General features: G+C 40.2%; 1 protein-coding gene across 5 annotated transcripts in view; it reads left to right on the forward strand.

Annotated features, from left to right (window-relative positions):
• Positions 1-13,959, forward strand: part of TBC1D19 (TBC1 domain family member 19) — a 111,453-nt gene that overhangs the window by 20,941 nt on the left and 76,553 nt on the right. The window lies entirely within an intron of this gene.

The following is a 13,959-nucleotide window of genomic DNA, read 5'->3' on the forward strand; positions in this document are numbered from 1 at the left end:
TTATTATATGAAAAACTGGGTAAGAACTCATAAAGTGCTGTGACTAATATTTACACAATTTTTACTTTCAGTAACCAGGGGTCACACCTAGTTAAAGTGATCCTGAAAATGTTGAATAGCAAGAACACACTGTGTACCACACTGGCCTGAAGTTTAAAATATGATGGAAATGTTGCACAGCCGTTGCTGTCATGCTCTGTGGTGTTAGAGGGATGAAATGGGAATGAACCGACTCACTCTTCCCTTAAAGTTTTGGCTTTTGAGGCCAGTGTTGCTGCAGGCGTGTGTGAAATATATTCGTTCTCACAGCAGCTGTGATGTGCTAACTATGTTTTGTTGCAGAACTCAAATGAACCTGCTATTTAAAATGGGCTGAAAATAACTAAAAATAACTTTAAGAGGATAACACAAAATAACATAAACAGAAAAACTGTACAAAGCTCTTAAAAAAAAAAACTAACCCCTGTCCTTGCTCTGAACTGTCCTTTGCCTTGGCTCAGCCAAGTCCACCTGCCCACCAGGTGACATTGTTTGAACCCCACGGCGCCCGGTTGGACTCTGACTGCTGCTGCCAAAGTGTTTAGTGGTCACGATCGAGCCGGTCTTCCTTCTCCATGACCGTCTCAGACATTATTGGGAATCTCAGACGTTCACCGAAGACCTCCTGCCAGCCTGTCTCAGCGGTCGGCAGGGTGGCTCCGCTGCCCCTAAGGAACGTTGTGGTGCCTGGTGTTTCCACAGTCCCCAGCAGTGGATGGTCGACAGGTTTTTATTTTTTCCCAGCTTTGTTTCCATTTAAAAACCCTCAAAATTAGATTATGAAAGGAAGCAATATAAAAAAACGAGATATTTGAGGAGGTACGTCATATATTTTTATCTCTAGGTTGTACCTTTAAGGCTAGCAGGCAGACAGTATATTTACTATTGCTGTGTCGTAAAGCATATTCATTAAATGATACACGTGTGAAAGAATTGCTTCATCTTTTGTTGTATAGATGTAAACTCAAACAATAAAAATAGAAAGGTTAGGTCTGAATATCTCTTGGTGAAATTTGAAAATTTCCAAAAGGTTTGGAGAAAGTGTTAGTTGTAGCGTATTAGGTATAGGACACAAAACACAAAACTCAGCCTCCTACTGTGACCGGAAAGAGGAGACAGGTGAGCAGTAGGCCACTCTCGCAGCCTGCTGCCAGCTGCTGAGGATGCCCAGGACCGGGAGTGTACGTGTGGCGTGGATGGATGGTGCTTCTCTCCCTCCTTTCCAGACCAACCGGCCAAATCAGGGCCAGCACACTGCAGCCCGGGGGCCAAATGTGCCCTGCCACCTCTTTCTATACGGCTGCAAGCTGGGCATATTTTTTCAACATTTTCAGCTGATTGGAAAATCAAAAGAAGAATAATATCTTGTGACCCATGAAAATCATATGAATTAATAAAATGTTTCATTGGAAATAGTCTTGCTCGCATATTTGCATGTTGTTTCTGTGTGCTTTTGCACTACAGTGCTGGAGTTACGTAGTTGCAGTGGAGACGTGATGACCTGCGAAGTCTAAAATATTCGCTGTCTGCCCTGTTACAGAAAGTTCGCCAGGCCCTCCCTGCACTGAATAATTCATTTTTTTAAAAGCAGAGACTTAACTTTTTTTATCCTCAGCATCTGGCACAATGTTTTCCGCACACAACACTGTCAACAGATATTTGTTGAAATAATCAGCTCTTTAACCACGGTCACACTAAATACCTCCCCTGCCAGTTCAGTGTCCGCCTGTCTTCCTGTATTTGGTCTCCAGTCAGCTGGTATTCAGCTTTCTGTTTTATGGGGCAGCTCTCTCATCTTTGCATCAGAGCTACCTAGTCTGATGGCAACTCCCATCCCATCCTGTTCTCCCCTGCACCGCGTGATCTCGTGCCCCTGTAGACTTCCGTTCTGTCTGCCATTCCCTCGTCAGCCTGAGGCCACCTCTGCTGTCTACTTTTTCTCTTCTCCTAAACTGTTGAATGCTTAGGAGGAAAACCATGTAAGTTTTATGCTTATCATTAATTTGTACTAAATCCATTTATTTGTCTTTCTGTGGACTTCTTTTGCTGCCCGTCAGCCCTTTTATGATTCATTGTCTATTACCTGGTTTACAGTTAGGTTTTCCCAAAGTTTCTCCATGCTGGCGTAGCCTGAAATGCTCCCTCTGCCTCACTCATTTGAAACATTTGCCACTTATGAAGGATATTCAGGTCATCTCACTTGAGTTTCCATAGCGTGCCTCTTTGCTGCTGCATCTGTTTTTGGCCTCCTCTGTGATCATCTGTCCACTGTGCATTTCTTCTGTAGATCAAGCTCAGCATGCCTAAAACCGAGTTTATGGTGGCATTCCTAAAATGAGTATCTCCTCCTGACTTTCCTATTCTGTTGATTGGTTTCCACTATTATTATTATAGTAATTTATAGTAATTTAGACATGAAATATCTTTTATCTCAGTTTTCCATATCCAAATAGTCGCTAAGCTCTATAAACTAGAAATTATTCCTTCCCATATTCTTTTTTTTTCCACTTATATGTGGAATCCTTTTTTTCCTTTGTGCATTGTTTCCTTTCAATTGTGATTGGTTAGATATCCAAGCACAATTTTTAAAGTTTTATTTTATCGGTTATGCTATTACAATGATCTCATTTTTCCCCTGTATCCCCCTCCACCTTGCATCTCCTCTCCTACCCGCACCCCCCCCCGCCACTTCACTTAGTTCATGTCAGTGGGTTGTACAATGGGTTGTTCTTTGGCTTCTCCCTTTCCTGTACTATTCTTAACCTCTCTCTGTCTATTTTGTTCCTGCCATTTATGCTTCTTATTCCCTGTACCTTCCCCCCATCATCTCCCTTCCTCCTCCCAGCTGATAACCTTCCATGATCTCCATAGATCTCCATTTCTGTGATTCTGTTCCTGTTATAGATGTTTGTTTAGTTTGTTTTTGTTTTTTGGGTTTGGTTATTGATAGTTGTGAGTTTGTTGTTATTTTACTGCTCATAGTTTTGATCTTCTTTTTCTTAGATAAGTCCCTTTAACATTTCACATAATAAGGGCTTGGTGATGATGAACTCCTTTAACTTGACCTTATCTGGGAAGCACTTTATCTGCCCTTCCATTCTAAATGAGAGCTTTGCTGGATAGAGTAATCTGGGGTGTAGGTCCTTGCCTTCCCTGACTTTGAATACTTCTTTCCAGCCCCTTCTTGCCTGCAAGGTTTCTTTTGAGAAATCAGCTGATAGTCTTATGAGAACTCCTTTGTAGGTATCCTTCTCCTTTTTTCTTGCTGCTTTTAAGATTCTCTCCTTATCTTTAATCTTGGGTAATGTAATTATGATGTGTGTTGGTGTGTTTCTGCTTTGGTCCAACTTCTTTGGGACTCTCTGAGCTTTCTGGAATTCCTGGAAGTCTGTTTCCTTCACCAGATTGGGCAAGTTTTCCTTCATTATTTTTTCAAATAAATTTTCAATTTCTTACTCTTCCTCTTCTCTTTCTGGCACCCCTATGATTCAGATGTTGAAACATTTAAAATTGTCTCAGAGGTTCCTGTGCCTCTCCTCATTTTTTTTTGAATTTTTGTTTCTTGATTGTGTTGAATGTTTATTTCTTCCTTTTGTTCCAAATTGTTGATTTGAATCTCAGTTTCCTTCCCTTCACTGTTGGTTCTGTGTATATTTTTCTTTATTTCACTTTGTATAGCCTTCACTTTTTCTTCTATTTTGCATCCATACTCAATCATTTCTGTGAGCATCCTGATTACCAGTGTTTTGAACTGTGCATCTAATAGGTTGGCTATCTCCTCCTTGTGTAGTTCTTTCTCTGGAGTTTTGATCTGTTCTTTTGTTTGAGCCATATTTCTTTGTCTCGGTACACCTGTAACGTAGTAAGGGGTGTAGCCTTAGGTATTCACCAGGGCAGGGCAACCACATTGCTGCGTTGTGATGCTATATGTTGGGGAGGGGTCCAAGAGGGAACAGTGCCACTTGCTGGGCTCTCACTCTGCTTTCAGTGACTTCCCCCACTACCCACAAGCATAGGGCCCTTCTGGTGCTGATTCCTGGGCAGGTGGGTTTCTGTACGTTCTAGGACCCTTTGGGTCTCTCCAACGAACTCTCCTGTGAGTCTAGGAGTTTCTCCTGCTGCCATAACCCCCACAGATTTTTACAGTTAGAGGTTCTGATGCTTTGGTTTCCCACACTGAAACCCTGGGTAGTGTGGTCTGTCTCACTCCCCAGTTTTTCTTCCTGGCTTATCAGTAGGTGAATATGGGACCGCCCCAGTCCTCCAGCCACTGCCTTGTCGCATCCCCCCCCCCCCCCCCCACCTGGCTGCCCATGTCCGCCCCTCCTACTGGTCTGGATGAATGTTTCTTTAACTCTTTGGTTGTCAGACTTCCATACAGATCAATTTTCTGGCAGTTCTGTTGTTGTTGTTGTTGTCCTTCTTTTGGTTGTACAAGGAAGCAAAGCTATTTACCTATGCCTCCCTCTTGGCTGGAATATGGGCTTTCCCATATTCTTAAAACCTTCTGTTTGTTTTCATTATGAAGGTCATAGTGGTCACAGTGACCATGATGATGATAATGATGACTCTCTTATTGAGTGCTTCCTTTGTTTCAGACATTAATTAGCATCCTCTCCTTATTCTTATGCCTCATTACTCTTAATGAGTCTCTTTCCCTATCGCCTTCTGTAATCTCAATACAATTAACTTTACCTTCAAGCACAGGAACCTTCATAATGCATCTCACTGCCTTCTGAGAAGCTTTTAGTGATTCCCAGTAGTCTAAAATGAAGTTGCTAGTCTAAAACCCAGCATTTAAGGATTTTTACTATTCGTCCCCAGCTTCCCCTGTCACTTTACCAGTCTCCCCTGTCTTATAGCTGTCCTGTGCACCCATCCAAGTGAGTCATTTTGCCTCACTTGCATCTCCCCTCTTGCATCTTTGACACTTTCCTTATTTTATTTTCTTATCATGGAAAGCCCTTTCTGCCTGATTTGCTTTGTGAAAACCATGTTTATTTTGTAAGGATCAGCTCAGGTGACATTTCTTCTCTGGGGTTAGTACCCCCACTGAGAAGTATCGCTCCCTCTTTGAACTCTTGTAGCACGCAGTCATTTTACGGCCCTTATAACAAATTGCATTTCCTTATAGTAATTTCTGTACATATATCTTTCTGAAACTTGTTCTGTCTTTTGAAAGCACTAAGAATTTTAAAATATTTCTGTATACCCATTACACCTAGTATCGTAGGAGCTTAGTAAGTTTATGTTGAATGACTAGTAAAGGTATTTGCTATCCCTTCTACCAGCAATGACAATATTCACTTAAAAGATACTTACTGAATGCCTACTAAGAGAAGACACTCTGCTCTGTGCTATGGAGATTCAGAAATAACCTGGAGTCTGCCTTTAGATTATTTCATGGTTTAATTATTGAAAGAAGACTTGGACACAGGCAGTTGTAATGCAAGGTGGGGAGTGCTGTGCACTGTAGGGGAGGTGGCTAGGAAGTTTTGTAGGAGGGGACTTTGTAGAAGTCTTTTAGTGCAGGAACGAGTTGGGGGCAGGTGGTTACTGATCAGGTGGTTCTTTAAAATGAAAAAGAACTTAAAAATTTCAGTAGTGCTTTCTTCCCCATTTACTCAGTAAAATATGTGGGCAGAAAACATTTTGGAACTGTACTCTGGAAAATTTGTATTCATTTTTTTTCCTATTTAAGTTTTAGGAGTTATTTTAACTTTGCTTAGTTGTAGCTTGTGTCTTCAGAGTTGGAGTGCAAATCAGCTCTCAGCAGTTTTTGGCAAACTGGACTGGTGTTTAATTTTCTGGGCCTTCTTACATTGCGTCAGCATTTCCGTGAGTACTTTCTGCTGAATACCAGCCCTGAGGGGTGCCCTATGACAAATGGTTCCAGGGACAGATACGTTTCGGAACAGAGGCACTTGCTGCCTTCCTCTTGGTGAATCATGGTCTATTTTGTTATTTTTAACAGACTTGATTTTTTTTAAAGATTTTATTTTATTTTTAGAGAGGGAAGGGAGGGAGAAAGAGAGAGAGAGAGAAACATCAATGTGCGGTTGCTGGGGGTCATGGCCTGCAACCTAGGCATGTGCCCCGCCTGGGAATTGAACCTGCGACGCTTTGGTTCGCAGCCCGTGCTCAATCCACTGAGCTACGCCAGCCAGGGCCAGACTTGATTTTTTACAAGAGATTTAGATATACAAAAAAATTGAGAGCTTCCATAGATCCCACATCAATTTACCTATTACTAACATTTTATGTTTGTAAGGTACATTTGTTGTAATCTGTGAACCAATATTAATATATTATTATTAAGTTCCTACTTGATTCAGATTTCCTTAGTTTTCACCCGATGTCCTTTTTCCATTCTGGAATCCCACCCAGGGCACCACACTGCATTTGGTTGCCCTGTCTCCTCAGGCTTCTCCTCTTGGCTGCGACAGCTCCTCAGACTTTCCTTGTTTTTGATGGCTTTGACAGTCTTGAGAAGTACTGGTCGGGCATTTTGTAGAGTATCCCTCTGCTGACATTTGTCTGGTGTTTCTTTTTTTGTGATTAGACTGGGGTTGCGGGTTTTTTTGGAGGAAGACCATAGGCAAATGCTGTTTATCAACACATTCAGCACCCCATGTCAGAGTGCACACACTGTCACCATGGTTTGTCACTGTTAATGTTGACCTTGATCACCGGGATCAGGTAGTATTGGTGAGGTTCCTCCACCATCAAGTCTCTCCTGCCCCTGTCTGTGTGCTGTGCTCTTTGGAAGCAGTTGCTGTGCGTAGGCCACATGTCAGGAGGGGTCGTTCTGCTCCACCTCCTTGAGGAGGGGGTGTCAGCAGGTTGTTTGGATGAGTTTTTCTTCTTGGAAAAGTTGTCTCTGTCCCTTGCCCCCATTTATTCATTTATTCGACCTCTTATTTATACCAGTGTAGGCTTGTGGATATTTATTTTATACTTCAAGTTTTAATCTAAAACTCCTTAATTTTGTTGCTTACAGTCTATTCTGACAGGTTAAAGGCTCAGAGAAGTTCTGCAGTGTAGGAACTGTGTACTTTTATTTAATCCAGCGTTGTTCAAACTTACATGACCATGAAACCTATTTCCATGTAAAATACCTCGGGAACTACTTTTTCTGCTACACCTTTCAGAGAGAGCAGTATTTGAGGAAACTGATATACAGCATGATAGAAATAAGTTTATGAATTTTCTTGCGAAATGATACTGGTAAGCACATAGAGCTCTAATTATGTGCCAGGTACCCTTATTAGTGCTTTGCAAGTATTCACTAGCTTAATATCCATGACAAGCTTATGAGGTGAGTCACTCTTAGGGTCTTTCATTCAGCCTCACAGAGCTAGTAAGTGGAAGAGCTGGGATTTGAACCTGGGAGTCTGGCTATGGATGGTATTCATCCTATTTCTCTACCTAGTCCAGAAATCCCCAGGCAAACTCAAGATATCCTATGTGGTTGAATTTACTCTGTTCTTTCAATCCAGTAACCTAAGCAGAAACGAGAAATTTGTTAGTTCTATATGATTTTAGTTCTCATCCCCTTCCCAGTTGGTCTTTCTGCCTTCTGTATTATCGCTCCATTTCTTAAAACTTCCATGACTTTCAGAATACAATCCCAACCCTTTACTTTTGCTTACGAGGCTGTGGATGGTCTTGCCCCTTTTTATGGTTCAAGTCTCATCCCTTGCCTTCTACTGTCCCTCCCTGTCCTGCCACTCCCCAGTTCCACACCCATGTACGTTCTCTCTGTCTATTCACACTTGACCTCTTTCTGTTGTTCCAGCCGGACAACCACTGCTCAAGCTGTTGCTTCTCCCTGAAACTGTCTTCCCACAAATCCCAGGTATTTCTGGCCAACTTATGCGCATTCCACAGGTACCCAGTCAGATGGCGGGTCCTTTAGCACAGCTCTCTGTCCCCCTGATCTCAGATTCTCAGGTGCTTCCCCTGGGTCTCCAGGCCTCCATATGGGAAGCACCCTGTACTTCTTCCTACCACAAGGCTGGGGTTGTTTGTATTGCTACCTGGAGTCTGTGGTTTCTGTGAAACGGGCTGAGTGTCCCTCTCTCTGCAACGGTAACTCCACCGTGTGGCACGGTACCTGGCCCATGGCAGATGCCCAAAAGATACTACTTAAAATGATGAATGAATTGAATAAGAAAAGAAATAGAAAATGTTCCCTTTTAAAAAATAGTTGTACCCCTTTTTCTAGTATAATTACACATCTAGTACCTTATCTGAGGAAAACATTTTAAAGAATCTAAATAAATAGCAAGCAATAGGGTTTGCTTAAATATGACATGACATCTCCAAAAGACAGTGTTTTTTACAGGCAACAAAAATATAATTTTTGAAGAAATATTATAAAATAGAAAAGTGCATACAGTGTAATCTTAAATGGAAAAAGCACACTGTATAGCAATGTAATCCCACTTTAAATGCATACATTAATGTGTGTATGTACACACACACATCTCAATTGAATATATGCAGAGAAAAAATAAAAAATAAAGCCAAATATTAATAGTGCTTATTTTGGGTTGATAGAAATTTGTGGATGCTTATTTATTATTTTATTCTTACATATTCCGTTTTCCAAATTATCTTAAATAAATGTGTTACATTTTTAACAAAGAAGAATTATGATTATTTTGTTTTACCTTATTTTTTGTCAGGGTGAGGAAAATAATTTTATAATTTCATGGTTTCTTTTACATGCTATGTATTTGTTACACAGTTTTTAAAGACTTCTTATTTACTTCCATTGTTACAAAAATGCAGCAAGGTGATAGCTAATCCCCATTTAAAGATTTCTATACAGTTGTGTTTCTTTTATAAATTTTTTTGCCTCTCATGGCTTAGAAATTACCTTATTTAGAAAATTCTTGAAATCCTTTGAGTTAATATCATTCATTTCAATTATTAGGGAAACTGACTTGAAGGCAACGATAATTTCATTTTGCAAGGATATGAGTTTGGTAAAAGGTAATGTCTTCCTATGTAAACATTTTAAATGTAAAAGGCCATTTATTTTCCTTTTACATGACATTTCAGAGCTTTATTTTGTTAGTCTTTTGGGTAGGAAACGTTACTTTTCTTTTTGTTTTGTATTGCATTGTTATTTTTCTTTTTTTGCATTTATTTATTTTTATTGTTCAATTACAGTTGTCCCCGTTTTTCCCCCATTTCTCTCCCCTGCCCTACCCACCCCCCACCTTCCAAACTCAATCCTCTCTCCTCTAGTAACCTTTGTCCAGGGGTCCTTTATACACGTTCCTTGGTGACCCTTCCCCTTCTTGCACTGTCATTCTTCAAGAACTTAGTTGCTATTTCCACACTCTTTTTTGGTGCTAAGTATATATTGACATTTTAATTTAAATAATAGCACACAAATAACTGTAATTTTTTTTGACATTTATTTTTGAGACTTAGGGCTTGTTTAGTCACTTTTACAAATAGAGCCTGAGAAAGATGACGCATCTGTAAAACTGGAGCCAAAGTGGACTTTCACGTTGATGCATTCGAACCTCTGGAGGTGAACTGCTTTTGCTCAAGTACTGCTGGCAACAGGGAGTGCACAATGTCACTGACTTAAATAGCCATGGGCTCCTTATAACGTTTACCCACTCATCCTAGTTTCGTGTGTGGCATATAGAAAGTATTCAATACATGTTTAGTCAGGGAGTCAGCAAGTAAGCAAGGGAATGAATGAAACCACTTAATTAAGATTAGAGTTCTTGAGGGAACCTTAAGGAGGGCCCAGCTTGGAAGCAGCCACTTTTTTTTGTCTTGGATTTCTCCTCATTGTGGGGATACTCTATTTCTGTTTCTGATGTCTATGGAAATGACTCCTCTAACCATTTGACTGAAGTTCTTGCCAGGGGTAGCTTGGAGAAGTCTTGCCAACCTTGTCATGGTGTCGTGAATATGGAACAGGGGGTGGAGAGGACATGGTGGACCACTAGGACCACTTTTCTTTTATGATTTTTAGGGTTCTAAGGGAAGTAGCATGTGTTGTCTTGACAACCAGAAGTTTTGTTGTGTCTTTCTTTGCTCATTTTATGTTCTTTCTGGGGTTGTGACATGTGGACTGATACAGCCCTTAGAACTTTTTGAACCTGTCTCATATTATTTGTGTGTCTGCCTTATGCTCTCAACCCCTCCACAGAAGTGACGTGTTTCTTCGGGGCAGGGATGTCATTTTTATTCATCCCCAGTGGCATGTGTTTTATAGATGCTTGGTAAATGTTTGTTGAATCACTCATTGTCTTTAATATTTGAAAACTCAGCTACTACACCTCATTTTCCCTTGATCTAGCCACAAAAATCCTGTTTTTTGAACTGATCATACTTTTCCTCTTTCCTTCGTTCAATTTTTAGTCATGTTTTTTCTCCTCTTCTGGGTTATTTCTAAGATTTTGCTTTAGTTGTGGAGCCCAGAAAAAAATAATTGAATAAAGATTTGCTTAACATTGCTTCAGTTCTTAATATTTTTTATTCTACTCTTCTGTGTTCTTTCTGAAAGTTTCCTTACTCATAAAATGAAGGTAATGACAACATATTTCATAAGAATAATAAAATAATGTATGTAAACCATATAAATTACATCTGATTTCTAAACTCTTTTCATTCAGATTGCTTTCTTCTGGTGTCTGCTTTCTTTTCTGTGTAACTTTTAAAAACAATGTTCTCTAAGAAGACAAACATCCCGCAAGAATTAAAAAATGGCCAAAGATCTTAAACAGACACTTCTCCAAGGAGGACATTCAGAGGATCCAGAGACACATGAAAAGATGCTCAATATTGCTAGCTATCAGAGAGATGCAAATTAAAACCACAATGAGATACCACTTCACACTAGTCAGAATGGCCATCATAAACAAAGCAACAAACAACAAGTGTTGGAGAGGTTGTGGAGAAAAGGGGACCCTAGTGCACTGTTGGTGGGACTGCAGACTGGTACAACCACTATGGAAAGCAGTATGGAATTTCCTCAGAAAACTAAAAATGGATCTGCCTTTTGACCCAGCAATTCCACTGCTAGGATTATATCCTAAGAACCCTGAAACACCAACCCAAAAGAACCTAGTGCAGCCCAGTGTTCATAGCAGCACAATTTACAGTAGCCAAGTGTTGGAAGCAACCTGGGTGTCCATCAGTAAATAAGTGGATCAAAAAACTATGGTACATTTAAGCCCTGGCTGGCATAGCTCAGTGGATTGAGCATGGGCTGCGAACCAAAGTGTTACAGGTTTGATTCCAAGTTAGGGCACATGCCTGGGTTGCAGGCCATGGCCCCCAGCAACCACACATTGATGTTTCTCTCTCTCTCTTTTTCCCTCCCTTCCCTCTCTAAAAATAAATAAATAAAATCTTAAAACCAAAAAAACTATGGTACATTTACACAATAGAATTCTATGCAGCAGAAAGAAAGAAGGAGCTCCTACCCTTTGTGACAGCATGGATGGAACTGGAAAGCATTATGCTAAGCAAAATAGGCCAGATGGTGAAAGACAAATAGCATATGATCTCACCTTTAACAGGAACCCAATCAACAAAATAAAAAATGAGCAAAATATAACCAAAGACACTAAAATTGAGAACAGGTTGACAGCGTTCAGAGGGGGAGGGGAGGGAATTTCAGGGGAAAAGGGGAAGGGTTTGCAGGAACAAGTATAAAGGACACATGGACAGTAACGAGGGGGAGGTGGAAACAGGAGGGAGGTGGAAAGGGCTGGGGTGGTGCACTAAAATGTAGAAAACAGTACTTGAACAACAATTAAAATTTAAAAAATACTAAGAAACAAAACAAAAAAAAACAATGTTCTCACCCTGGCTGGTGTTGCTCAGTGGGTTGAGTGCCAGCCTGTGAACCAAAGGGTTGCTAGTTCGAGTCCCAGTAAGGGCACATGCTTGAGTTGTGGGTCAGGTCTCTAGTAGTGGGTGCATGAGAGGCAACAACACATTGATGTTTCTCTCCCTCTCTTTCTCCCCCCTTTTCCCTCTATTTAAAAATAAATAAATAAAGTCTTTAAAAAATAAAAATAAAAGCTATGTTCCCTGTGTATCTAACATCTAATGTTAAATTTAAAGATAAATTGAAATACTTGGAACAGTGGGATATTCATTTAGGAAAACTATGGTTAGTCATTTTAAAATGGCACTTTGTAGAAAACACCTGAATGAGATGTTTTTGCCAAAATAATTTTTCAAAGGATAAGTTAAAAATATGTTTAGAGTATCTTGTTCAGGTGTCATACCAGAAGGTGCCATTCTATTTGGAATGGATTTTATGTTTGAGATTTTAGTAGACTTTATGCTGTATTAAAATTGTATTTTGTGGTCTTGAAAATATATACAGTATATATTATGAGTCACATATTGCTGTCTAATGTTACTTTAATTTTGTTTGTATATCTGAGAGCTATCTTTATCAATTTAAGAGCCTTTTTTATGAGTGTTCAATAGATAGCACTTGGTTCTTTATATAATGAGATAAATAATATAAATTTAGGGAATGGATTTTTAATCTTTAGGCAAATTTTTATAGTAATGATTAAATTAAAATTACTTTAAAAAAATAAGCTTTCTTAGACTATAGGAGACCATTCTGCATGGTGTGGGTTCAGCTCCCACTTGGAAAGGCCAGTGGAAAGCAAGGTCCATTGCACAGGACCCATGCCCACAGATAGGTTCTCCCGTGGGGAATCAGGCCTGCATTGTGCCTAGGCCTCTTTGAGACTTGCTTTTTGCTAAAATTCCCTCACCCTGAATTGAGGCAGCAAACGTTTACTGCGCGTCTTTGGAGTAACTTCCTGAAGTCTGTGCTAAACCTTCCAGGGATGGGTGTAACCAGTTCAATCACTTTTCCTTTTGCATTTGCAAATATCCTTCTTCAGGAGTGTGGTTGGCAACATCCTCTCGTTTGTTTTCTGTGAAGGGGTAGCCACCTGGGGCAAACCTGTGCATAGTAAATGAGGACCATCTTCAATGTAATGTGCCCAAAGAAGCAACAAAAGCCTGTGAAGGCAGGGGTCAGGGCGCTCTCCTCTTGAGACAGTGGCCGTGCCGTCCCTTATCCCCCACAGGACTCGGTAGTCCATGTGAATTTGTCTAGTCTCAGCCACAACGCTGTGGAACCCACAAGCTGAGGTCCACATCGTTAGACAAAAGCCATATAATTTTACTTACATGTGGAATCTAGATAACAAAATAAATGAACAGAGAACAGATTGGTAGTTGCCAGAGATGTGTGGTGTTGCGGGTGCTGGGTGAAAAACAAAGGCCTTAAGAAGTACAGTCGTCCCTCACTATATCGCGGTTCACTTATTGCGGCCTCACTGTATCATAGGTTTTTTGAAACAATACGTGAGTATCCATATAGAATTCACTGGTGAGTACCCATTATAGAATTTTATATGTAGTTAAAATTACGTAGGTTTAAGAGTGTAGAAAGTGTTTAAGAGCATATGAAGTGTTTATAAGAGTGTGGGAAAGGTTAATAAGAGAGTGGGAAAGGTTTATAGGAGTGTGGGAAGGGTTTATAAAGCCTTAAAATATATATAAATAATAAAATAAATATAACGCCGCTATTTTGTGGATTTTCACCTATTCTGGGGTCTCTGGAATGTGACTCCTGTGATAGGTGAGGGATCACTGTACAGGTGTAGTTACAAGGAGGTCATTGGGATGTAAAGTACAGAGTAGGGAGTATAGCCGTGGTATTATAACTGCATGTGGTGCCAGAGGGGCACTGGAAATATAGGAGGGATCAGTGTAAAGTGTACGACTGTCTAATCACTATGCTGCATACTGGAAACTAATACAAAATAATATTGAACGTAGACTGTAGTTGAAAATTAAGTTAAAAAAATTAAGCTTCTGCCACAGTCTGGAGTCAGGGTG

Source organism: Phyllostomus discolor, chromosome 1 (genome assembly GCF_004126475.2).
Source record: "Phyllostomus discolor isolate MPI-MPIP mPhyDis1 chromosome 1, mPhyDis1.pri.v3, whole genome shotgun sequence".
Classification (NCBI taxonomy): domain Eukaryota; kingdom Metazoa; phylum Chordata; class Mammalia; order Chiroptera; family Phyllostomidae; genus Phyllostomus; species Phyllostomus discolor.